This window comes from Canis lupus, chromosome 4 (genome assembly GCF_048164855.1).
Source record: "Canis lupus baileyi chromosome 4, mCanLup2.hap1, whole genome shotgun sequence".
Taxonomy (NCBI): Eukaryota; Metazoa; Chordata; class Mammalia; order Carnivora; family Canidae; genus Canis; species Canis lupus.
In genome coordinates this window covers 11,853,103-11,880,276 of record NC_132841.1, presented here as the reverse complement: position 1 = coordinate 11,880,276, position 27,174 = coordinate 11,853,103, and the positions used below count along the sequence as shown (strand labels likewise).

Below are 27,174 nucleotides of genomic sequence, written 5' to 3'. Positions count from 1 at the left end.
AAGTACAGCCCTCCCATCATTGCACACCTGGCTCATTTTAAAATCATTTAAGGCATGCCTAAATAAGTCAGGCATAATATTTTGGGTAAATATGAAAATTCTCAAATGTATGGTGTTTTTTTTTTTTTTCAGCATGAAAATACCACTACTGTCATACCCCACTTATAGGGCCAGGAAGGGGGAATTAAAGCCAGTTAATAATATTTTTGAGCCTGGTGCCTCTGGGTATTGCTGCAAGGCTATTTTGGACTCTTTGATCTTGACTGATGACTATGAAATAATTGAGTCAAGAAGAGATGAAAATGAATTTTGAGTAAATGTAGTTATAGTAGAAGTTGGTAGTTCAGTTATTTCTGTTAAACCAGCTCTTTGAATGCATTTGACCACCCTCACTTATCTGGGTCCTCCTTGCTCCTCTCCCTTCCCTATTTTACCGATTTTCAGCATTTTGTTACTTCCACCACTTTCTTATCAATTTCTTTAATTACTTTCCTCAATTCCTTTCATTATATCTACTTGACTCTTCTCAGTGAACCCAACTATCTTCAAACCTTTCTGAGTATCATTGCAGAAAATACAGCACGGCAGGCTGTTTTCATTATGTGTTCATGGTCAGCATCCTCAATGGGACATAAAACACTGCCAAGCAATACTACTGAAGTTTATATCTGTTCTTCTTCCTATTCTCCACAGTGAGAATTCCATACTTTCTCCACTGTCCTCAATTCTCTGACTTCCTTACATCCCGCAATCCTCAAAGCAGGTGGCATCAACTCCTTCTTCACAGAGAAGATAAAGATCCTCAGAGGAGACACCCTTCCACTTCCACTACCACATTTACAAAACTATGTGCTTATGTAGCCATTCTTCCAGCATGCCTCCTCCTGCCACTATAGAAGAGGGCCCTTATTTTTTTATCTCAAATTTATTTAAATTCTACTTAGTTAACATATAGGGTAAAATTGGTTTCAGGTATAGAATTTAGTGATTCATCATTTATATGTAACACCCAGTGCTCATTAAGAAAGTGCTCTACTTAATACCCAGCACCCAGTTAGCCCAACCCCTGCCCACTTCCCTCTATCAACCCTGTTTGTTCTCTATTGTTAAGAGTGTCATATGGTTTGCTTCACTCTCTCCCCCTCTCTCCTTGTCCCCTTTCCCTTATGTTCATCTGTTTTGTTTCTTAAATTCCATATATGAATGAAATCATATGGTATTTGTCTTTCTCTGACTTATTTCACTTAGTATGGTACACTCTAGCTCCATCCATGTCATTGCAAATGGCAAGATTTCATTCTTTTTGATAAAGGGCCTTATTTCTAAGGCTTATCCCTCCACCAGTCCCCTACCAAGGCAAGGACCTTGTTTTATAAATTATCTCCTCTCAGGGAGAAGAAATGGGTGGGAAATATCAGAAAGAGAGACAGAACATGAGAGACTCCTAACACTGGGAAACAAACTAGGGGTGGTGGAAGGGGAAGAGGGCGGGGGGAGGGGGTGACTGGGTGGCGGGCACTGAGGGGAGCACTTGACGGGATAAGAACTGGGTCTTATTCTGTATGTTGGCAAATTGAACACCAATAAAAATAAATTTATTATTAAAAAAAATTATCCCCTCTCTCTTCTATCTTGCTGTCCACTGGGTCTTTACCATCAACTTTTAAACACGTTCATCACTTAAACTTGAAAAAACCCTATTTGCCTTTCTCCATTTCACAGAAGAGAAAATGGGATTTTTGTGGAGATTAAAGAGAAAGGGACAGAATAAGGTCCAAATTCAGGACATGACAGCCATGAAAACAATGCCTTTCCTTATGGTACCATACTATGATCTAAGCCACTTCACTTGCCTACATATTAGGACATTTTCATCCATGGGCTGTGTAGATCTATTTTAGGCATCTTCAGTAGAGGATTGGATTGATTTCCTGACTAGCCAATCTACTGATCAATGCTCCAACACTGTGACTTCCCCAAAAGCCCCAAATGATAAAGGGAAATAGTTGGATAGTACTTTAGTTGCTTTCCATCTGTAAAGTATAACTGATAATACATTTTCTTCCCACCTTCTAGTATCTTTACTCCTACTCCTTGCCTCCATTTATCATCAGCAGTGTAATATAGATGGTAAATCTCACTCCTATGGAAGGTTTTCAATTGCTGAGGGGGAAGGTGCTATATAAATGCTCAATATAGCCATCTTTTTTTGGAAGCTAACTCCTGCTTACGTTGACAGAAAACTGTGATGTTGATGGAGCTGGGTACATTTTCTTTAGAAGGGGAAAAAATAGACCAAGGAGGAAGAAAATTAGGTAAGCATCTGGAGGAAAGACTCAGAGAAGACCCAAGTAAAAATGTGGCCAAGCAATTAAATCAACATCCACTGTTATAGCTATTTATGTCTGCTCTTTGTTAGTCTTAGACCTAGGAGGAAGCAAGAAGGTGTGTAGAGTGTGGGATATTATTTAAAGGAAGGAGAACTAGAAGTGGAGAGGAAGTGAGGGGAATGTAAGTCTTTAAAAAGAACAAGATAAAAAAAAGAAACATTCTTCAACAAAACTAATCTCTCCTTGTCAAAAATAAAAAGGTGATGTGGGGCATAGAAAGAGACTGTATGTCAATGTTTGGTCCTTGAATTTTACTTTTCTACTAAAGATAGTAAAGCCTGTAAAATATAGGCCTAAGTTGAAAAACAAAACAAAACAAAAGGACTAAAATGCAAAAAATATTTTGCTTTTAACAAAGGGAAAATTGGAAAGCCTGAGATAAAATTAAATTTGAAACTAAATTGATGTAAAGTTTAAAGCTTAAAGTAGAAAGAAGTGGTGTTGGGGTCAAAACCTGGATTTTCAGCTAAGTACCTATGTGATGTTTGTCAAGTTATACTTAACCTATTCGAGGTTTTCCTACTTCATATTATGGAGATTGATTAGATCAGTTAGTCTCAAACTGTGACTTATGCTCCATTAAGAGAGATATTAGTGAGGAAGATTGATTGAGCATGGGAACAGTATGGAAAGGGGGAAACTTGAGAAATACTGGACTTTCTCAGAGATTTCTTCTATAAGATATGGAATAATTTCATCACTATAAATGTATACAATTAAGCCAGTTGAAAGCAATATATGTGAAATCTGTCACATTTTTTCTGTCACATCTTTTTTATGTGCACTTAAACTAAAAATTTAATATAAAATAATGATGGCAATAGCTAGCAGAAACAAAGGCTTATAGAATCTGTAGAAAGTCAGAGTCCCTTTTATCTTGGTGTGTGTCTTAAGATAAACAGTATAAAGAGATAACAAATAGCTTTTTAATTACTGTTGTATAGGGGTTAAAGTTGCCTGGTGTCATGGGTACCATTGAGGGTAATGAATACCAATCATTCTTTAATCACTCTCTTTTTCAATGAGCCACAGAGACTAGAAACCAGCTTCTGCCCCCAAATAGCAGAGCACTGGCAAGGGAGTCAGTCCAAACTGGAAAAGAGAAATCAGAACTTCCTTCCAACTTATGACAGGCACATAAGGTTTTCCATCCATGATATGGTCCTTGCCTACCTTGTCAGAGTAGGTGTCTGTGGTGGGAGAGTAATTACCCCGACCCTACCCAAAGTCCCACACCCTAATCCCTAGAACCTATGAAAACGTTACCTCGCATGGCAAAAGGGATTTTGCAGATCTGATTAAGATAACAGATACTAAAGTAAGAATATTATCCTGGATTATCCATGTAGGCCCATTTTAATCCCACAAATTACTAAAAGTGAGGAACCTTTCCAGCCTTGGTCAGAGAAAGAGATGTGGGGAAAAAACAGAGTCACAAGATGCTAGCTATATTGCTGGCTTTCAAGATCAAAGAAGGGAGCCACTAGCCAAGGAATGTGGGCGGCCTCTAGAAGTTGGACAACACAGGGAAACAGTTCTCCCAGAGCCTCCAGAAAGGAACGCAGACCTGCCACACCCTGATTTCAGCCCAGGGAGACCCCTGTCAGACTTCTGACCCTCAGAACTGTAAGATAATAAATTCATGTGGTTTTAAGCCACTAAATTTGTGGGACTATGTTATGGCAGGATTAGAAAGCTAATGCACTGCCCAACCTGTGAACCCCAACTGGTGAACAAGAAGCCAAAATTATCAAAATGACCAAACAAAATATTTTAGTACAGCATTTTTCTATCAGAAAATGCAAATGGGTTCCATAAACCTATCTTTCTCAGGTCAACAAAATGTTTACAGGCAGTCAGACTACTTTGGTGCAAAGCTTAGTGCCAGCCACCCAAAAAGAAGCCAAGCATTTCCTAATGTCAATTACACACAATATTCTTGACATTTTCAGTTGGCTTATTGAATTCATCTTTGGGAGGAAGAGAAAATGATGTCAAACAGAAGGCATTTATGGAGATACTAGCAAGAACTCAGCAGCATCTCACTAGAAAGTTTTGATATGTGACAAGTAGAATGTCATCCAAAATAACCCCAGACAAAAACACAACAAAAGTCTGGCCAACGCCAATTAATCAAGGGAAAAATCACTGGGAGCATTCAAGGTCTTTGGCCCTACTTCTAACCTTACTTCTGGGACTTTGAAAGTGTTTGTTTGAAACTCACCCCTTTGAATGGCTGTTGAATCTACCCAATTTTCTGAAGACAAGATATTCTTCAATGCTTTGTTAAACTCAAAGAACAAAATTTATTAAGCAACAAACTTGGTTTTCTTTTAACATTGCATCAACTGCACGGATTGGTTGTTTTGATTTCCTATCAATATAACTTAAGTGACACAAATGGCCAGTATTTTCCTTTCTTGGTATTTTCCCCGGGGTTTTCTAACTTTGTTTATTTATGAAAACAAAAGTGACTATAATCTGTTCTTTCCTGGGTAGTCATGATGTAAAATATCACCCACTTGAGGGCTTCTCTGACTTTAGAAGGCTTCATTGTTCTCCTTTGTGATTTTGCTCCACATGACCAGAGGCTTATATCAACAATGTAATAACTTAATTATATGCTACCTTGTTTTGTCCTCTAATGGTTATTTGTCTGGTCTCTCCAGTACATTTAGTTATACCACTGTGACTTCAGGATAAAGTGCAAATATTCAGCTCCAATTTGGGGCACTTAATGCCTGTGAAACGATCTGGCTCTGGAATTTCCTTTTTTAGTTATAGGAATGTCCAGATTTTCTATTTATTTTTTTCAAAAAATTTGTATATTTTATCCAAATTTTGAAATTTGTCAGCACAAAGTTGTCATAATATTCTTTTATTGTTTGTAAATGTCTGTAGAGTCTGTATGGATAACCCCTTTTTATTTCTGATATCTGTAATTTGTGTTTTCTCTTGATCAGTCTTGCTAGGGACTTAACAATCTTATTAATCTTTCTTCCAAAGAAAGAGCTTTTAACTCTGTTGGTTCTTTCCATAGTATATATGTTTGTTATTTAATTGATTGCATATCTATTGTATATGAGCTTATTATCTATCTTTTCCTTATTTCTTTTCTCAAAGCTTTTTATTTATTTATTCATGAGAGACACAGAGAGAGAGAGTCACAGACAGAGGCAGAGGGAGAAGCAGGCTCCATGCAGAGAGCCTGACGTGGGGTTCGATCCTGGGTCTCCAGGATCGCACCCTGGGCTGAAGGCTGCTCTAAACCGCTGACCACCCGGGCTACCCTCTTTTCTCTTTCTTTAAGCTTTGTTTCTCCTTGTGTTTGTTCCTGAAATATCTGCTTAGATGACTGATTTTTCAGCCTGTCTTTTTCTCTAAGATTAACACTTAAAGCTGCACTTTTTTTTTTTTTTTTTTTTTTTTTGCCCTGGTCAGCTACATCCTTACATTTTATATTTCATATTTTCATTCTTATTTGACTAAAAATATTTTCTATTTTAGATTGTAATTTCTTCTTTGACCCATGGGTCTTTAGAAGTATATTACTTAATCTCTTAAATTTGGGGATCTTTTTTGTTGTTTTTCTGTTTTTGATCTCAAGCTTAATCCCATTCTTATCAGAGTATATAGTATTAAATTTTCATTCCTTTACATTTTAAATTTTTCTTTATGACTGAACATATATCTGTTTTGGCAAATATCATGTATGTCTTTGAAAGGAATTCTTTTTTTGTAGTTTTGTGATATATTGTTCTATGTAGGCCAATTAATTCAAGTTTATTAATATGCTGTTCAGATTGTCTATTTTCTTATTGGTTGTTTTTTCCCCCTTTTCATTTTAATTTTTTTTGTCAGTTTGTTCTATTTTATCACTAAGACTATTTAGTTAGTTAAAGTTTCCAACTATGATTTTGGATTTGTTCATTTCTTTTTTTATTTGTTGATTTTTGCTTTATATAATGTATGCCCATCTTCTAGTGATAAAATATCTTTTTATGTCTAGTAATACTATTTCCTTAAAATATACTTTGACTTATATTGGAATATTTATATCAACTTTCTTTTCGGTATTGTTATATGATATACTTTTTCTATATTTTTACTCTTTGTTTAAGTTTGCACCTTGTAAAGAACACATAGCTGGATTTTGTTTGTTTTGATATATACTCTATCAAAACTTTTTCTGTTAATTACAGGGGTTAGTTCATTTACATTCAATATAATTACTAACAAATTTGAGGTCAAACCTACTATCTGGTTATTTTCTGTTGTTACATCTATTTTTGTTATTTTTATATTTTCTTGCCTTCTTTTGACTCAATCAAGCATATTTAAAACTATTTCTCGGGACACCTGGGTGGCTTAGCGGTTAAACTTCTGCCTTCGACCCAGGGCGTGATCCTGTGGTCCTGGGATTGAGTCCCACATCGGGCTCCCTGCATGGAGCCTGCTTCTCTCTCTGCCTGTATCTCTGCCTCTCTCTCTCTCTCTCTCTGTCTCTCATGAATAAATAAATAAACTCTTAAAAAAATAAAATAAAACTATTTCTCTATTTTCTCCTTCAACAGTGGTTTTGGTGATTATCATAGACATTTCAAGATGCGTATTTAATTGATGACAGTCTTCCATAGTTTTTTACTGCTTCCCAGACAGTGCAACCTTAAACACTTCAACTCTCTTGAAGAGAGAGTTGCCTTCTATTTCATTGTTCTCATGTATTAAAACTCTGTATATATTTTAAACCATAAAAGATTTTGTAATTATTTTTCTCAGTCATCAATATTTATTTAGCTTTCCTCACTATCTCCCCACCCACAGTGATCTTCATTCTTTCCTGAATTATTTTTTTTTCCATTTGAGATCATATTTTCCTTAAAGTTTTCCTTTTAGTAGTTCTTTTAGTACAGATCTTTTAGAGATAAATTATCTCATTTTTATTTGTCTAAATCTGTCTTTATGTTGCTTTATTTTATAAAGACATCTTCACTATATATACAAGTTTAAATTGACAATTATTTTCTTCCAATACTTTAAAGATATCAATCATCGTACTGGATTCTGGCATTCAACATTTCTGTTGAAAAGTCAACTTTTAATCTTATTTTGAAGGAGGATGTCTCATTGTTACTATAAAGATTTTTCTTTTTGTACTTTGCTTTTGTCAGTTTGAATAATATGTCTAGATTGATCTTCTTGTATTAATCTTGTTTGGGCTTTATAGTACTTCTTGACTCTGTAAGTTTGATGTTTTCCAACTTATGGAAAATTTCTGGCCAATATTCTCTCAAATGAGTTGTTTATATTTCCTTTTATCTCTTCTTTTCCTGGTACTTCAATTAAATATGGTAATCATTTTAACCATCTATCATACATTTCTCACACTCATTCTGTATCTTCAATCCTTTTCTTCTTTGAGTGTTTAGACTTGGATTTCTTTTTCTTTTACCCTGTATTCCTGTTTAATGATTCATTCTTATTCCCTGCTTAACCTTTTGAATTCATAATATTTAATACTGTGTTTTTAAGTTTAGAATTTCCATTTGACTCTATTCTTTTTTATAGATACTGGTTTTCTGGCAAAACTCTCCAACTTTTTAACTCTCCAACTTTTAAAAAAATATTGATCATATGAATCACATTTATTTTAAAATTCCCTATATTATAACTCTAACATCTGGCCTATCCCTATTATTTGCTTTCTCTTTTGCTTTTTGATCTGGTCTTACTTCTTGGCACTCCTAGGAATTTTTCTTTGAATGTCAAACATTGTAAATGCACAATCTACAGGATCTCTGGATGAAGTAATCATTCTTCCTTAAGGATTTAATTTTTTCTGACAGGTGGATAGAGTATATGAAGATGAATTTCATCCAATCAAGGATAGGTTTAAAGCTTTATTACAACTAGTTTGTGGCATAATAAATGACTTCAAATTCTTTGACACTCCTCCCATTGAGTTGAGGAGTTTCATTCTTCTTCTCTTACAACTAGGTGGGCTGTGGGATTGCTTTGATCCAAAATATAGTAGAAGTGATTCCGTACCATTTTGGGGCTCAGGTCTTAAAAGACTACTAGCTCTACTTCCTATATCCTAAAATGCCCACTCTAAGGGAAACCATTCACCACATAAGAAATCTAGCAACCCTAAGACTTCCATGCATAAGGAGGCTCAAACCAGTCATGTGGAGAGGACTCTTATAGGGGTAAATATTCAACCACTCTCCCCAGCTACTCCAGACCTCCCACCCAGGCTGCTTTAGTGATGCAGCTTTCAAATGAATTCAGCCTCAAATGCTATCTGGCTGCACATGAAAGACACTAAGCAAGAGCCAACCAAGTGAATCTGTCAACCTCTAGAACCATGAGAGATAATAAATTATTGTCTTGAACCTCTAAATTTGGAGATGATTTGTAAAACAGAATAAGTATTGGGAATACTGTGTATTTCAGCATTGCTTTTAATGCTGTGGCTCAGCTCTAACCTTTAGTGTGGTTCCCTTGTAGTCTTAATCAAATGCTCAGATGAATTTCCCAGAGTTTCTCTATCTTATTGAGCCCTGAACCCCAACTTCTGTTTACTCAGTGTTAGATGACTCAAAAATCTGTGCTCAGCTTCTGAATTCCACTATTTTCATCAGAGAGTTGGTTTACTGTATCTCATGTGAGCACAGCTAGGAGTTTGTAGAAGCCTTAGGAAATTTCACACAGAATTTCAGACTCATTCCTCTAAGATTCTCTTCTTTCTAGGGCTTTGGGTCTTCAATTCCTTGCTAACTTGGCAGCCTCAAGGTCCAACATGTTTCCTTGGCCTAGTGAGAATATAAAAATCCCAGCATTCCTCTACCTGCTAAGCATCTATTCTCCAATTTGCAAATTGGAAAATTTCCCAAGAAGAGATATAGAAATAAATGTGGGCTCTCCCCAGCTCACCTCATTTTTCTCAGAGTTCTTGGCCCTTCAACTCTTGGCTGATTTGGCTACTCCCTGGTGTCTTCAAACTATTGTTTTATCCAGCTTTTACAGTTTGTCTTGGAAGGAGAGCCAGTTTGATGCAAGTCATTCTATCATGCCAGAAACAGAAGTCCTAAAGTTCAGGGAACCTTCCTGATGCAGTGCTTCTGACCAGCATACATTCACTCTTAGTAGTCTTAGATGTTCTTTAATCTTTTCTTCAAATCCTTTATGGGCTCAACTTCTGACTCTACCTGCTTGCTTCTACACCCCTCCAACATATTCACAACTTCCAGACCACAGAGATACAAACTTAGCTGCTAGTTCTGGTGAACTTTCAGCCATGATAGGGTGAAAGGAGACACTTGCTTATCACATTTCACTGTTCCTTCTTTTGCTGATACATCCTATGATGCTTTCTTCCTTGCTAGCCACCACACCACACTGCTGAGCTATTCTGAATCCAAATATCATAACTTTCATCCACTTAGTGCAGCAAGAAATTGTGTTCCAAGAATTATTCAGAAAAGTCTTAATTTATCATCATCATCTGCTTACTGAAAATATGTGGAGACTGCAAATAGATTTTTTTGGAAGTGACTCAGAATAAGGTCTCCTTTTGACCTCATTGATCAGGAAGGAGCTGAGCCTGCTTTGGCAATGAGAACAGAATATCACAACATATGATTTTTTTTTATTCTAGCCTTTTCAATTTGGGCAGACACAAATATCCCCATTCTGTGACTTATAGAATGCAGAAGCTCAAAAGATGAGGCAACAAACTATACTCAATTCCACAAGTGGTTAAAAGGGGAAAAGTACTCTGAAACTCTCTTGCTTGCCAAAAAAAAAAAAAAAAAAAGAAAAAAGAAAAAAGAAAAAAAAGAAAAAGAAAAAGAAAAAGAAAAAAATCCAGTATGTTCTATTTTAAGGGACTTTCAGTTGACACCTTGCACCTGACACATTGCTTTGCCTTTAGTTTCCAATTCCAATTTAAAAGATGTTTTCCCACCACAATAATACTTAGGTATTAAGTTATGCTTTCTTCTATAAATTTATAAATTTACTCAGCAATACAGTTACCATGTATTCAGTTATCCTGATTATGTTTAAAACTTATCATGCAGTGTCCATTACATAAAATGGATGGTTTGGAAAATGTTACAAGGATAATTATATTTAATTTGCTATGTTGCTCCCAACTTTGAGAGATAGGTAGAGAGTAAACAAAAAGAAATAGAGCAAATGAGAGAGGGGTGAGAATGACGACAATTATAGGGCTAAAAGAGAAAAAAAAGTTGGCAGTACTTAGAAATAAGTACATCCTCAAATTTTTAAAAATTCTCCTACTTTTCTAGATTCCTTGCATATTAATTCCTCACTACTAACCAATTATGTTTTTCCTTTAGTTGACCAAAATGTGTTTGCCTAGGTTCTATGCATGCTTGTTTCCATTATCTGTCTTTACCCCAAGGCCATATCTTTCTGACATACTTTTTATTTGATCTTTTACTGACTTGAGAGACTAGAGATGAAAAACATTTAAATTTTCCAGACTTCACATTTTGCAACCTGATCAACTTTTTTCTTTTTCTTTTTTCTTTCTTTTTCATCAGGCAGCAACTAATTGATACTTCCAACATTGCGTCTAGAGACGTTCTCAGCCAAATCCAAAAGTTTGTCAGGGATATGTTCCTTTCTCCAAGACACAACAGGCAATTTGCTAGTCACTTCCTTACTATATAATTCAGGTTGCTGTTCTACCAGCCTCCTCTCAAAATTTCCTCACAATTTTTCTAGGATGAGCTTAAAATCTGCCCATCATTTTTTTAGCCTCCACTTACCACTTGGATAGAAAGCCAATGCTACATACTTCAGCATTTCATTATGGGCATCAATTTCTGTATCTCCTGGTAATTGCTGTGCAATATATCATTCCCAAATTTAGCAGCTTAAAACAATAATGTTGTTTCTCATGAATTTCCAGGTTGACTAGGCAGTTTTGCTAATTTGGGCTGGTCTTGACAGTTCTCTTCTGGGCTTCCTCATGCATCTGTGGTCAGCTGGTGGTTTGCCAAGGGCTACATATTTTGAGGGTTGCCTCAGCTATTCTGATGTGCTTCCTTGCCCACTAGCGGTGCATCCCAGCCCCTTCTCGTGGGAGACTCAGGGCTCAAAGATACCAGGAGTTACAAAAGTCAAGACTGAAAGGGGGCATGCCATCATTTAAACCACTTAATACTGGGCACAGAAAGTCACAAGTCCAGACCATGCTCGAGGAGTCAGGGAAAATAGATATCACCGCTTGGTGGGGTTGCAAAGTTATGTGGCAAAGTGCATGGATGTAGAGGGGTGTAAGATTGGGGGTATTTTTTACAGTCAATCTACCATGAGCTATGTTAGCAGTCAGCACAAGGTGAGTAAGGAAATATAAATCAAGAGCACTGCATGCAAGAAAGACTTCAAGACAAAGTGGTATCTAATTTTTATAGGAAGAACAGAAGTTAGGTGAATAGAAGAGAGAAAGCATCCCAAGTACAGAAACTAGCATGTGCAAAGACTTTAAGCTGAGAGAAATCATAGTAGGTTCTAGGAATAGGGGAACACAGTATTTTCTTGAGATGGAATTCCCTCTCCCATCCTGTCCTCAGGCTTGTCTTATTTGCTTAGAGAAATTACAAACCCTCTTCTAGGAAACCTTTTTAAATTCATTCCTACCCTTTTTGGATATATCACTGTATTCTCCTGTGGCCTTGACACTGGAGTCAGAATTACTGAGTTTAAATCCTATTCCACCTTTCTGTGACTTGGTAAAGTAAAAAGATGCTATCGCCATTTTTACAGATTTACATTTACAGATATCTGGAAAATGGTAATAACAATTTATAGGGCTTTTTAAAATTTATTAAATTTAATTTATTAAAATAATGGATATGAAGTGCTTAGAGTGCTTAACTAGCCACTTTAGCATTCTTCATATGCAAAACAGAAATAAGGGGATTCCCTTGACTGGTCCCCAAGTTGTTAAGTATTCTCTCCACCACCACTCCCAGCTTCCTACATGCCAATACCTGGCCCTTAGTAATCTCTGTAAATATCATTGGCTTTTAGGGATGCCTGAGTGGCTCAGTGGTTGAGTGGCTGCCTTCACCTCAGAGTGTGATCCTGGAGTCCCCAGATTGAGTCCCACATCAGGCCACCAGCAGGGAGCCTGCTTCTCTCTCTGCCTATGTCTCTGCCTCTCTGTGTCTCTCATAACTAAATAAATAAAATCTTTAAAAAAATGTGTATATATATATATATATATATATATCATTGGCCTCTAAAATTTTTTATTAATATTGTTATTACTATAGCAAAGTGCCAGTTTGCAATTCTGAATGGAACTTGTTCTGTACGTTACTTTTATGTGTTTCCTTTTAGACAAACAGCCCCAGACACTGAGCTGGATGAAGTTATAGTTGCCTGGGATGGAGGTGAGGGAGGAGCAGAGAGTGCCAGTGGCTACAAAGTGTGAACCAAGGCAGATCCAGGAACTCTTCTGTGCAGAGAATTGGGACTGGGGTCAAAGTGTGACTATCAAGAGGCCTATATGAGATGCATCAAAGCAGGAGCTAATGCAGAGCTAATGCTCCAAGGCAGAGCAAGTGGGTATAAGAAAAAAATAGCAGGCAAGGCCTAAAGAGATCCCTTCCCTAGCTGTAGGACAGTCTCAAGGACTTTTTGTAGGTGAAGCTTGACTTAAGCCACTCTCTCAATTAAAATCCCTTTGAAGCAGGAGAGAAGGGCTGAAGAGGAGTTCCATTCCCAAGGACCAATTATTTAATCAATCATTACCACATAGTGAAACCTCCATAAAATCCCCCAAATGATGGAGTCTGGAGAGCGTCTATTAGGGTAAACAGTTAGGTTCTAATAGGTTACATTGAGGAGACAGAGAAAGTCATGTCTAACTATCAGGAAAGTCAGGCTTGTCCTGGCAGCACTCCACAAGAAGCCAGATTAAACCAGACAAGAAGCCTTTGACCAAATTAGGGGGGAAAGACACAAAACCTTGCTTCCAAGAAATCTCTCCAAGTAATGAATATTCTACTCCAGAGTTAACAACTGTCGATAAAAGATAGAACACAAACCCCAGGGCATGTAGCTATCTCTCTCTTGAGCTAGCCCACTCTCATTCTGAGACTGTACTTTTGCTTTACTAAATTTCCCTGCTTTTGTCACTCATTTGCTGTGCTGTGTCTGTCCTTGAATTCTTTCTCATGGTGAGACTAAGAACTTTCAGCAACATTTTTGGGATAGGCTTGGTCAAGGCCCCAGGGCCTGGGGTCTCCCCAGTTAACCTGGCAATAATTCCAAATTGATGAACATCAGGCTGTCAAGATCATACACCCCAATTCCACAGAGACAGAGGCTTTGAGGACCTTTTTGGATCTCCCCCTATGTACCTGCCCATCTGGCTGTTGATTTTTATCCTTTATAATAAAGTGGATAGAATTTTCATTCCAGCAAATTATCAAACCTAAAGAGGATGTTGTGGGAATCCTCAGATTTGTAGCCAAGTCAGACATAACTGTAGATAGCCTGGGCACCTCATTGTAACTGACATCTGAAGTAGGAGGCAAACTTGTGAGACTGAACCCTTAGTCTATATGGTCTCATGCCAACTCCCAGAGTTAATGTCAGAACTGAATAGAAATATTAGACACCCAGCATGTGTCTGAGACCTAGATAATCAGAAATATTCATTAATTCACTCATTTATCCATGATGAACAAACAACCCTTTACTCAGGCTTTCAGTCTGGGACTCTTAAGTGAGTCCTCTTCCCCACTCTTAGTCTCTAAGATGGCTGCCTAAAACCCTCAGTGTCAGAAGATCTCAAACTTCTGTCTGCTAAAAAGTTAACTTTATCATCTCTTCCCCAAAATGTCTCTATGTCAAGCCCTGGTCACCTCACAGACTTCCATGTTTCTCACCATAAACCAAAGGGAGAAACCTTTTCCTACCTAATTAGAGAAGTTACGGAGATCAGATCTCTTCAAGACTTCACAATGAAATTCCACAACTCTGCAGATTTGGTGCTATAAACCATCTTCCTTCCCTTTCATCCTCCTACAGAAAAGACTGGGACTCTTTCTTTAATCCACTGACCACAAACATGGAAGCAACTCTAGAAACAATGAATCAACCCCAAATGTAACAAAAAGATATTGCCCAAATAACCAGTTCCTAAGGCCTACAATCCTAGCCAACATTTTAAATTTTCTTAATAAGTGAGTTAGTGACTATAAATCCACCATCTGCCATTTAATTTCCTTGTTGGAAATATGGAATCTTCAACCAATATTTTAGGCCTTCTCTGACAGATCGAGATTATTAGAGTATTATAGACAAGCTTATGTCCAATTACAAAAGAATGGTAAAATAAATTATAGTGCCTAACGGTAGATTATACAAACATTAAATTTATGTTTGTGAAAAAATTTAACAGCATTGGGCAATCTAAGAATAGGTTTTTTTTTTTAAAAAAAGCAGTATACAAAACAGTGCATAAAATATGATGCCAAAAATGAGGTGTACACACACCTGCAGAAAACAGGCCAAAAACACATGCATTAAAATGTTAACAATAGGGATGCCGCGTGGCTCAACGGTTAAGAGTCTGCCTTTGGTTCAGGATGTGATTCTGGAGTCCCAGGATAGAGTACCAAGATCAAGTCCCACATCGGGCTCCCCGCAGGGAGCCTGCTTCTCCCTCTGCCTATGTCTCTGCCTCTCTCTCTCTCTCTCTCTCTCTCTCTCTCTTTCTGTCTCTCTGAATAAGTAAATAAAATCTTTTTTAAATAAAATGTTAACATTTTATTTTAACTTTCTTTCACAATGTGTATTTTCCAAATTTTTTCTCTGTCAACATCTGCTAACTTCCTCCTAACATGAGTTAATATTTTTCTTTGGGAACTACCAAGCAAAATGCAAATGCCAAAAATTTGGCTGCAACAGTTCATAAATTTACTCATTAAATTGCTCCCTATCAGAATAACAGCAAGCGGCCCATTCTTTTCATAATGAGTTTTTTCATTTTTCTCTAAGATGGGCACAATCTTAAATTTATCTTAATCAATTTTCTCAAATTAAGCTGCAGCAAGACCTACTTTCGTCTGGCTTGTTACAAGTGTTATCTCTAATGAGAAATACAATTTAACAAATGCAAAGGATGGGATGCCTGAGCTCCCAAAACTCACAATAGGATTTTCTAGAATCACACTCCCGTGTCCTCCATTAGAAATCAGCCAATAGGTTCGTGCATGACAACGAGCCTCACCCTCCCAGAAAAGGCATCAGACAGCTTTTCAACACATTTAATTTTTCTTCTATTATCCAAGGCCATAATGCCATTCCCAGTTGCACTTCAAAGCTAAAGGCAAATGAAGTAAAAAAGAAAATGCATTTGATGGAGAAAGTATTGGGGGGGGAGGGGTAGATATAAGGTTCTTCACTACAGAAAAGGCTAAAATCTAGGGAAAAAGCAAAAGGCAACATAGTACTGTGGGGATAACTAAATTGCCTTCACATTTCCCCTTGCTGGTTTCATAATAATTGTTACATACATATGAGAAAGTAAACTGTTTTTTAATACCACCTTTCTGAAAGCCAGAATATTTTCACATTTAGTCAGGACCATAAGATACAAAAACAGAAAAAAAAATGTTCTTTCCTTTTTGATTCTGATAATTCAGAAAATGGGGTGGGAGGAAGGATGGAAACTGAAACAGCTCCACTTCAGGACCACACATCAAAGTTTCCATCAATGCTTCAAGGGAGAGATCCCCATGACCACCCAGGGGTCCATTGTCACATCCTTGCTGCAAAATGCAATTACATAAGGTACTTCATGCTTCAAAGAGCCTGGCGTTTACCAAATGAATTGCATTTGTGGCCAGAATATTAATGATTGTTATCATACTTGGCCCATAAAAATTCTCCAGTGAATCATTTCACAAAAGTTGTCATTCTTTTAAAAGGGCAGAGAGATTCATTTTCAAAGCTAGATTTTCTCCCCTTATATTTTACCAAGCTCTATTTTGCCTCAGAATATCTGCGTCAGTGAAGTTCAATGGCTGTGCTAGTTCTCAGTTACAGGACACACGTAAATACATAAAATTCTCAGAGATGATCTTCTTCCTCAGGACTTTAAAAGTGTTAAAGTGTTCTCCAGCTGCATTAGAATCATGGAAAGGTACTTACTTACAAACACAGGTTTGGGAAATTCACCTCAATGTTAACTACACACAATCTGTAAGATGGGAAATCAAGAATCTACATTTTTTAAAACCCCTCCCCTAGGCGATTTTCATGGCTACTAAAATTTGAATGTTACCACTCTAATTGAAAATTGTCCTTAGTAACAAACTCATGAGCAAATCACCAAAATCAATATTAGAAGAATTAGTTTACTGCAACTCATCCACCATCAGTGCATTTGCCTCAAGGTTTATCCTGAATGAAAAGAGGGTGTTCAATTTGCTGCTGGAGAGGTGCTGAAAGGTATATTAATTTCACCATTTTATGAGTCATATGGACAGGTTCAGATACATTTTAATAATCTTTCAAAGTAAATGTCAATATTTTAGATTCTATATTTTGCTTTTCAAAAGATGTGCCTGCCTGAAATCTAAAGTCACATTTAAATCTACAGGTGCCAAGAAAGAATAGAATAAACAGAAGCGACAGAAGGACAAGCGAAATATCAGCTCAGCTGCCTGTCGGCTGCCAATATACACACCAGAAAGCCACCCCAGGCAAATTCAAGGGAATATGAATGAGTGAGTCTGGAGTTTAGATTCATGTTTCAGAGCCAACTCTAATCTAGGACAGAAGGAGAGTTATGTTTCTCAGAAAAGTGAGAGAGGATGCCATAGAAAAGAGGCTTCTAAACTTAGTTATAAGTTTAAATAACCTGGAAAGCTTAAAAAAATTTAGTTGTTTGTTGCCGAATTGGTGAATTTTGTGAATTATTTATATTTTCTGGATACAAGATCTTTGTCAGAAATGTGATTTTTCAAATATTTTTTTTTCCAATCTCAAGCTTATCTTTTCGCGTATTTAACAGTGCCTTTCACAGACCAAAACTTTTCAGATTGGATAATATCCCACTTATATAGGTTTTCTTTAATGGATCTTGTTATAATAAATATCTCAAGATTCTTTGCCTAACCTGAAGTCACAGATATTTTTACCTACATTTTCCTCTAGAAGTTTTAGTTTTATGTTTTGTATTTATGTCTATAAAACATTTGAGTTAGTTTTTGTGTTAGGTAAGAGATATGATTTTGAATTTTTTCTGTTTTTGCCTATGGGTGTATATGTATATAACATATATGTTATATATGTTATATATGTCTTTAACTTCAAATTTTCTCATCTTTTTTTTTCAACTGATATTGATATAGTTACATGTGTGCTCTATTTGTTTGACTGGCATTTATCTTACTTGATATTCTCTGAACTTCTCGAATCTGAGGTTTGTTGTCTGTCATTAATTTTGAAAAATTGTGAACTATTATTTCTTAAATATTGCTTCTGTGCATTTTTCTCTTTTCTCCTGGCAATTCCAGTAATGCATATAAACAATTTCATATTATCCTATGGTTTTTGGATGCTCTGGTTTGTGTTTTCTTCCTGCACTTATTACTCTTTTGTTTCAGTTTGAGTAATTTTCATTGACATATCTTCAAGTTTACTGATTCTTTCCTTGGTTGTGCTGAGACTACTATTGAGTCTATAGAAGACAGTCTTCATCTCTGTTGTTGTGATTTTTTGTTTTTCACTATCATTCCCATTTTGATTCTTTCTAATAGTTTCCATGCCTTATGAAATTACCCATATAACATTACACATTGTCCAAGTTTTCCACTGAGTCTTTTCTATAGAAACCATAGTTATTTTCAATTCTCCAGTTAGACAATTCCAACATCTCTATAATAACCACATCTAATTCTCTGATTGTTTTGCCTCTTGGGAGTGTGTGTGTGTGTGTGTGTGTGTGTGTGTGCACACGTGTGTTTGATTTATGTAGAACATTAGGGGTAAATAGGTTTTGACCCTAGAAAAGGGCATACCTTTCCTTCTGCTAGGCCTTTAGTATGGGAGCTCATATTAATCAAAGCATCATTTTGGGTTTGAGATTTCTTGTTCCTTTTTCACTTTGAGTGCCTGCTAGGCTCAAATTCTAGTGATAACAGTTTAGATGGGGAGCTGGTTGGCCAGTGGCTGTGCTCCACCCTCAGCTTTAGGTTTTCCCTTTATACCGTACTACATAGAGGGGCTTCTCTCTTTGCCATACTCCACTGTCTTTTACTATATGCTTCATAGCTTTGTGGGGAAGCAGGACAGAGGTGGCACTCTCTGATTTTCTGTTTAAACTTCAGTGTTGAATACTTACTGTTTCCTTGGATTTGAGAGTATAACTTTTAAAAACCTCTTGCCTATCTTCCAGCCATAGTTCTGGATCCAGCATAGGTTCTTCCTCCTCCCTCAGGGGTGAAGGTAGTTTTTCTGTTTCCCTCCTCCAACTGCAAGGAGTTTTTATTTCTACCCTGGGGGCAGCAGTTTTCGTTGTCCTCCCAGCCCTGCATAGTAAGGCTTTGTTCCACGAAGGAGAAACATCTGGGTAGTTTTGTGCCCCTTCAACAGCAGCTGCTCTTCTCCCCCTGGTCTACGCCCTGAAGGACTCTTCTCAGGACTTTCCCTAGTCTTCCCAGTGAGTACTTGTCATTAGTAGAGATTCATAGAGAATATGAACTCCTCCCTTCTCCCATATCTGTGGATTTCAGTCTTCCAACTCTTTTTCTGGCCCACATTTACTTTTGCCAATCCATCAACTCTTCTAGCTAACTCATCTACTTCTTACTGGTGTCTGGCTACCAATACCCTGGTAAGCAAGCTCTTACACCTCAGTCCATATTTCAGATTAGTTTTCAACCCTACAATCTTAGCACTCGGAAGGGTTCAAGGAACTTCTGAGTTTACAAATTGTCCAGCTTTTTTGTTCTTATTGTAAGGGGGAAGTAATATTCTTTATATTCTCTAGACTCCCAAGCCCATCATTTCACTTTTGACTTTTCTGAAATGTTATTGAATTAACTGTTTTACTCATAAAAAGCATATAGTTGGGTTTTGTGTATTTAATCCAATTATTCTTCCTTATTCACATGAAGTATTAATCCAATTACATTTAATGTAATTACTGATCTAATGGATTTTATAGCTATAATTTTTCCATGTGTTTCTCACATTTCATATTTCTTTTGTTCTTCATTTCTGTCCTTTTCAATACTCACTTTTTTATCATTATAGTTTCCCCCTTTTAAATAGTAGATATGTACTAAAACATTATTTTCTTAGAGATTATGGCATCCCCAAATAATTATTACCTTCCCAATGCAACTTTGGAACATTTTTACTACTTTAAAACCCCCATTATCAAATTTTTCATTATTGTTCCCATGCATTTAGTTTTAATTTTACTTAGCACTATATCAACATTAAAATTAATTTACAAAGTCAATGTTCATTTCTATTTCCTGAATATTTACTCTTTTTGGTATTTTCCATTTTCTCTTCCATTTCCATGTTTTTGACTGTGTTCATTTTCTTTATTTTAGAAAATCCACTTAAAAAAATAAATATCTTTAAAAAATATAGTCATACTAACAATATGCATTTGTCTGAAAATATCTTCATGTCCATTTTGAAGAATATTTTTGCTAGGTATGTAATTTCAGATTGGTAGTTAAATATCTTTCAGCACTTGAGAGACCTTTTCCCATATGCTTCTCTTTTTTGTTGTTTCTGTTCAGAAATTGGCTATTCAGCTTGTCAATCCTTGACAAGGATTTGTCTTTTAAGTTCTAGTAATTGTTAAAAATTTCTCTTTACCTTTGTTTTTCAGGAATTTGATGATGATGTGTCTAGGTTTCTTTTTTAAATCCTCTTGGACATTTGCTAACTTTTTATTTTTTTATTTTTTGTTTCAAATTTTCATTTAAATTCTAGTTAGTTAATATGTAGTGTAATATTGGCTTCAGGAGTAGAATTTAGTGATTCATCAATGCTCATCATAACAAGTGCCCTCCTTAATACCCACCATCCATTTAGCCCACTCCCCACCAGCATCCCTCCATTAATGCTAAACTTTTTAAACCTGTGACCTGATGATGTTTATCAGTTTAGGGGTATTTATGAGTAAAACATTTATGAATATTGCTATTATTATACTCTTTCTTTCCCCTGTTCTGGAAGTTCAATTACATGTAAATTAGACTCTATTTTATTCACTGATTTGAGGTTCTTCTCTGTCTAATCAAGTATTAAATTCACCCATTCAGTTCTTAACTTTTGTTATTATATTTTATAATTACATAATATCCACTAGATTTAATTTTTAAAATTATAATACTCTGATGAAAATGATCTATCCTGTCATCTATTTTATCTGCTTTTTCTCTCTTTTCTCTTGAACATATTAATCATAGTTAATTTATATTCTCATCTGCTAACTACAATATCTGATCTTCTTCTATTGTCTGATTTCTTATAGTTTTTTTTTAGATTATCTTCATCTAGAGGTAATATGTGGTATTACCTCTTCACATATCTTATACTTTGTCTTGTGTGCCACAAAGTATGTATGAAAGAACCATAGTGTCCCCAGAAAATGTTAGCCCACCATAGAGTGCTGTTTCCCTTCCTATTTTAGATAATGTAAAAGACCACTCACCTGAATCCATTTAGGGATTGAAATGGGTCCTCCTTAGATCTGTTTTGCTAAAAATCAGTCTACTCCTGTTTTGCCAGTATTTGTAGGATGTGGTCCTCTAGGGTTTTATTTTCTAAGAGCCTGTTGAGTTTTTTGTCTTCTTGACTCTATAAGACTTCAGTAGTTCACCTATTCAGAGTTTTTCAGTTTAGCTCTTTAGCCTGCTAACATAGCTTCAAATTTGTCAAATGCTTGAGGAGAAAACCAGTAGGGTGTTTGAGGCATTTCAATTCACTACCCCTGCACAAATGCCAAAATCTCTACCAGTCTCCCCTAACAGCAGCCTGTGCCAAGGCCAAACCTGGGTTTTTAGCCTCTTCTGTGCTCTGCCCATCCCTCTCCCTCCCCCGAGAGATATCTCCAGGTAAAAAGAGGATATAGATCTTCAGTGTCAATCCACTACTTACTCTGAGGATTTCATCTGTAGCCTATTTTAATTTCAAGATTGCCCTGGTTGATCATTGTCTCTTAAGCACTGCAAGAAATTTCATTCTACCTATCAGGGTTTTTCTTTTTTTTTTCTTGGCTCCTAATTCCTATGCAACTTCAGATTTCAGCAAATATCTTTTGCAAAAAGCTTAACCAAATAGTTGGAGCTTCTGAAATCTCCAATTTTAAAAGACTGGTTTCTCTATCTTCTAGTATCAGTCTTATGTCTGGGTCAAGCACCATTTATTTGGTGTAAGCCTACACCAAAAACTGACAATTGTTCCAGGGAAAAACTGGTAGCTAATTGTCTATTTATCTGTAAATTATTCTCCCTATCTCTGGAATTGTAGTCCAAATAATTCCTTAGATTTCTGCATCTCTCTGATATATTTTTTTTAAGATTTTATTTATTTATTCATGAGAGACACAAAGAGAGAGGCAGAGACACATGCAGAAGGAGAAGCAGTCTCCATGCAGGCAGCCCGACATGGGATTTGGTCCCGGGTCTCCAGGATCATGCCCTGGGCCAAAGGCAGCACTAAACTGCTGAGCCACCAGGGCTGCCCTCTCTGATAGTTTTTTAAATATATATATTTTTTTATTCCTTATCTTGCTTTTTATGGTTGTCCACAGGAGCATACCTTACTACATTCTTTCATAACCACCCATGAACATTACATCCTGTTTGGAAACAGAAGACACCTTACGCATTCTTTAGAACATATTACTGATTAGCCCTTTAGAAAAGCAGTCATAAATGAGAATCTCCATAAGATTCATCTTCATTTATACATTTATTTTCTTACCTCTCAACAAATATCTTTACTTGTAAACTGCTTATATATCTTTACCCAATATTAAGCTGAATATGATTTTTATGTTCTATATGATATATATTTCATTCTTAAAAAAGATTTTATTTATTTATTCATGAGAGATACACACAGAGAGAGAGGGAGGCAGAGACACAGGCAGAGGGAGAAGCAGGCTTCATGTAGGGAGCCCAACAGGTCTCCAGGATCATGCCCTGGGTGGAAGGCAGCACTAAACTGCTGAACCACCCAGGCTGCCCTATTTATGTATATTTCTATCCTTATGTCAATACCACATTGTATTAATGCTTAATATTTTTGAAATGAAGGTTAAAATGTCTATAAATTAAATGAGTTTTACATACTTTGAAATCAATGGTTTACTGAGTTACAAAATCTTAATGCTTAAGGATTTAAATGACTAAAGTAACATCTTAAAATCATTTAAAACTCTGATAATCTATAAACAAATGATAATGAAACAGGCTTTTAAGATAAACTATATGATCATATAAAATTGCAGAGAACTCTGAAGAAATAAAGTTATTGAAACTGAAAAGAGGGGAAACTATGGATGACTTACCAGAATTGGGCATATTAGTTGCACCAGAGACCATTGAGGAAACTTTTTAAAATATCAATACCTGATCCCCACCCAAAGATATGAATTATTTTGAAATGGAGCCAGGTTTGAGAACCACATAACAATCAAATGGGGATCCCTGGGTGGCGCAGCGGTTTGGCGCCTGCCTTTGGCCCAGGGCACGATCCTGGAGACCCGGGATCGAATCCCACGTCGGGCTCCCGGTGCATGGAGCCTGCTTCTCCGTCTGCCTCTCAATCTCGCTCTCTCTCTCTCTCTCTCTCTCTCTGACTATCATAAATAAATAAAGATTAAAAAAAAAACAATCAAATGGATAATTTGGAAATAAATTATCAGACATGTTTAATCATTATGGAAAGAACTAAGAAAACAAGTATACAATTCAGAGGCAAGAACTACAATGTAAAACATTTTGGCATGACCTAAATATCAGAGAAATACACGATTATTTTTAATAATTAATCCCTGTAGGATGGCACACACTTACACAGACAGATATTTTATGTCAAGAGGTCTGACTTCTACCCGATAGACTAGAAGTCAGTATGTATATACAACTACCGTTTTTTATTTTTTTATTTTTTTTTATTTTTTTAAAGATTTTATTTATTGATTGATGAAAGACAGAGAGAGAGAGAGGCAGAGGCAGAGACACAGGCAGAGGGAAAAGCAGGCTCCATGCAGGGAGCCCGGCACGGGACTCGATCCTGGGTCTCCAGGATCAGGCCCTGGGCTGCAGGCGTCACTAAACCGCTGAGCCATCTGGGCTGCCCACAAATACCGTTTTTTAAATAACTCAGTTTGAGTTCCCCCAGAAGCTGATCCTTAGACAATGACTCAGTGCAATTATTTTATTTGGAAACCACAGTAGGGGGGTAGAGAAATGATAAAGGAAAAGAGAATGCAGCCAATATGGGATGCATTATCAAGCTAGCTACTACCGTGATTGGCTAGAGCTTGATCCCGTGGAGAAACTCTGAGAAGGGTGCAAAATGCAAGCCTCAGAACTATCCTGAGAGGTGGGTAATTGAAATATTTATGCATCAACACCTGAGAGTCACAATTTGAGGGATTAAGGTGCGAGTGTTACTTCTGTTCTTTCAAGGCTTCAGAAATAGGCTTCAGTCAAAGAGTGCCATTCATTAGCAGCTGGAAGTCCACCAGAGTATACACAACTGGTAAGTCTGAAGGAAAAGGATGAGGCACAGACAGATTATTTCAATGTGCTAGGGGACTTTGGGATTCCATTTAATACGTTATTTACGGTCTTTACAAAGACTGCAATGAAGATTTTTCTTATCTTCACTTTAAAAAGAGAGAGACCAAGGTACATCTGATAAATAATGGTTGCATGCCTCTTACATACCAGGCACTGTTCTAGATTTTTGGCATAGAGCGGCGAAAAAAAGAGAATAGAAATGTGCACATGTGCAGTTCATACTGGAGTGGAGGAGAATGGCAACCATATAAACTAATACAGCTTTAGATATAGATAAGATCTAAGAAGGAAAATAAAGAAAACAAAGGGAATTGAGAATGACAGGGGTACTTTTTTTAGGTAACTAGTTTAGGGAAGCCTGCTCTTAAGAGATAAAATTAAGAGAAATGGGGACACCTGGGTGGCTCAGCAGTTTGGCAGGGCCCAGGGCGCGATCCTGGAGACCCGGGATCGAGTCCCGCGTCAGGCTCCCTGCATGGAGCCTGCTTCTCCCTCTGCCTGTGTCTCTGCTCTCTCTGGGTGTCTCTCATGAATAAATAAATAAAATTTTTAAAAAAAGAAGTGAATGCAGTGAAGGAGCCAGTGAGTAAATTATTCCAAGCACAGCAAGTCCACAGCCCCAAGGTGGATCTGTGCTTGGTGTGTAGAAAGAACAAGGGGGCTTCCTTCCCCTGCGGTCGTCCAGGCTGGGGGCGCCGGCGTGGGGAGCGAACGGAAGGCCGCTAGGGAGGCGGGCTGTGGGGTTGCCCGCGCGGCGGCGCCGACTTCCGCTTCCGGCTGCAACCCAGCGGGAACGTGCGGCCATTGACTGGAGGAGAGAGCCGCGTAACGTTTGAGAAGATGGCGAAATACGTCGGCGAGAATCTTCAGCGGCTGTCGACAGGCCGGACGGCACCTCCTGTTTCAGGCTGCACAACGACCGGGTGTACTACGTGAGCGAGAAGATGCTGAAGTTGGCCGCCAACATCTCTGGGGACAAGCCGGTGTCGCTGGGGACCTGCTTCAGGAAATTCACCAAGAGTCACAGATTCCGGTTACACATCACAGCTCTGGATTACCCCGCACCCTGTGCCAAGTATGGAGTGTGGATAAAGCCTGGAGCAGAGCAGTCTTTCCTGTATGGGAACCATGTGTTGAAATCGGGACTGGGTCGAATCACTGAAAATACTTGCCAGTACCAGGGAGTGGTGGTGTACTCCATGGCAGACGTCCCTTTGGGTTTTGGGGTGGCAGCAAAGTCTACACAAGGCTGCGGGAAAGTAGACCCCGTGGTGATTGTGGTATTTCATCAAGCAGACATTGGGGAATGTGTGCGGCATGAAGAGACATTGACCTAGAACGAAATCATCGCGAGGACTTGCGGCTGTGTGGAAGGGCCTAGCTTTGTTTCCTGTGTCTGGGTAGGCTCCATCATCATGTTGAATTTTGTCAACACTGTGACTTCTTCAGGGATTTCTTAGTTTAATATTTGCACTATTACGGACGATGCAGGTTGGATTCTTATGCGGAAATGGCTCAAAAATGGTGTTTCAGATCTTTGTGACTAAAAAGAATACTGTGTTTTATATTTGAATCGGAGGGCTTCTTGTTTTGAGTAACAGGTTCTAAGTCATTCGAACTGAGGCCAAGAATAGCTAGCTGATTGTTATCTGTGATAACAGTATTTTCCAAACTCATGAGAAGACCACAATAGATTTTCTTCATTATTTTTTAACGCCATGAAAGTTAGATATTGCCATATTAGAATGGTAGGTCACATGTGAGATTTTACAAATGAAATTTGGATAAAGTAATATTTTTTTCTGCTAATTTTCTATGTAGTAGATGCTGTGTGGTGTGCAAGAAAACCCTGGATTCAAACCCCAGTTCTGACACCTACCAGCTGTATGACTTTGGGGGCATCATTATACTTTGATAAGCTTATTTTTTTTTCCTCTACTTCCAAAAACAGCTTTAACCATCTACCTAAGAATGTTTTTTAGAATTAGAAATCATGTTTGTAAAGCACTTAGCCCAGTGCCTGCCTCATGCTATGTGTTAAATGGAAAGAATTATTTTTATATTGCATATACTGGGTATTTCTATTACTAAAGATAGGATCTCATGAGTATAGTTTGGTTATATATCTTGGTTCTTACTCTTTTTCTTAGATGGTATGGCCCCAGGCTAATGTTATTTTCAATACCTTGATTTCTTAAGATGTGACTTCCCTTACAAACCTTTACTTACCTGACTGGACTAGACAGAAAGTGTTAATCAGACACTGAAATAATTCAGCTCCTCTATCCTTGCCCATGCCTGCCAAAATTATTTTTGAAATTATTAAAATGTTTTTTAAAAATTGAAAATTCCGCTAAGTTTTAAGAAACTTCCTGTGTTTAAAACATTTCTTTAAATATGTTGCTTTTTTCCCTGCTTATTTTAAATTCCAAAGGTGACATCTCTAAAAATAAAATTTTCAAATACAAAGAAAAAAAAGAAAAGAACAAGGAAGTGAGTGTGGCTAGAGCAGCAGTGAAGGGGAAAGGAGATTCATCAGGAATAATAAGGTGAGATAGGCCGTCATGAGAACTACATATTTAACATAGATTTAAACCTAAGTATGACAGGTAAGAGTAGAAGAGGGAAAACAAGTTAGGTAATTCAGGAACAAGGATGTTGTTAAATGACTCTTGTAAGAAAATAGAATTATTAATTTTTCAACCTGCAATTCAAATAAATTTGTCTTCCTTCCAAGCTGATAAACTTTTATGCTGCCTCTCCTTTATAGCATAATATTTTATTTCTCCAGAACTCTTTATGAATGTGTGCAATTGGTGATGTCTTTTTGCCAAACCAAAACAAGAGAAATCCCCCCAAATTGATAAATTAAAAAGAAATTCTGTTGACAGCCTGAATTTAATAAGCTTATGGCTGCCTTATTTTTTTAAACCCTGGGAAGT

At 37.1% G+C, this 27,174-nt stretch overlaps 1 long non-coding RNA gene and 1 pseudogene across 2 annotated transcripts in view; both read left to right on the top strand.

The window, feature by feature from the left end:
* LOC140631861 (uncharacterized) overlaps positions 1 to 27,174 on the top strand; it is a 280,039-nt gene that overhangs the window by 228,796 nt on the left and 24,069 nt on the right. The window lies entirely within an intron of this gene.
* Positions 11,737 to 25,966, top strand: LOC140631655 (60S ribosome subunit biogenesis protein NIP7 homolog pseudogene; annotated as a pseudogene).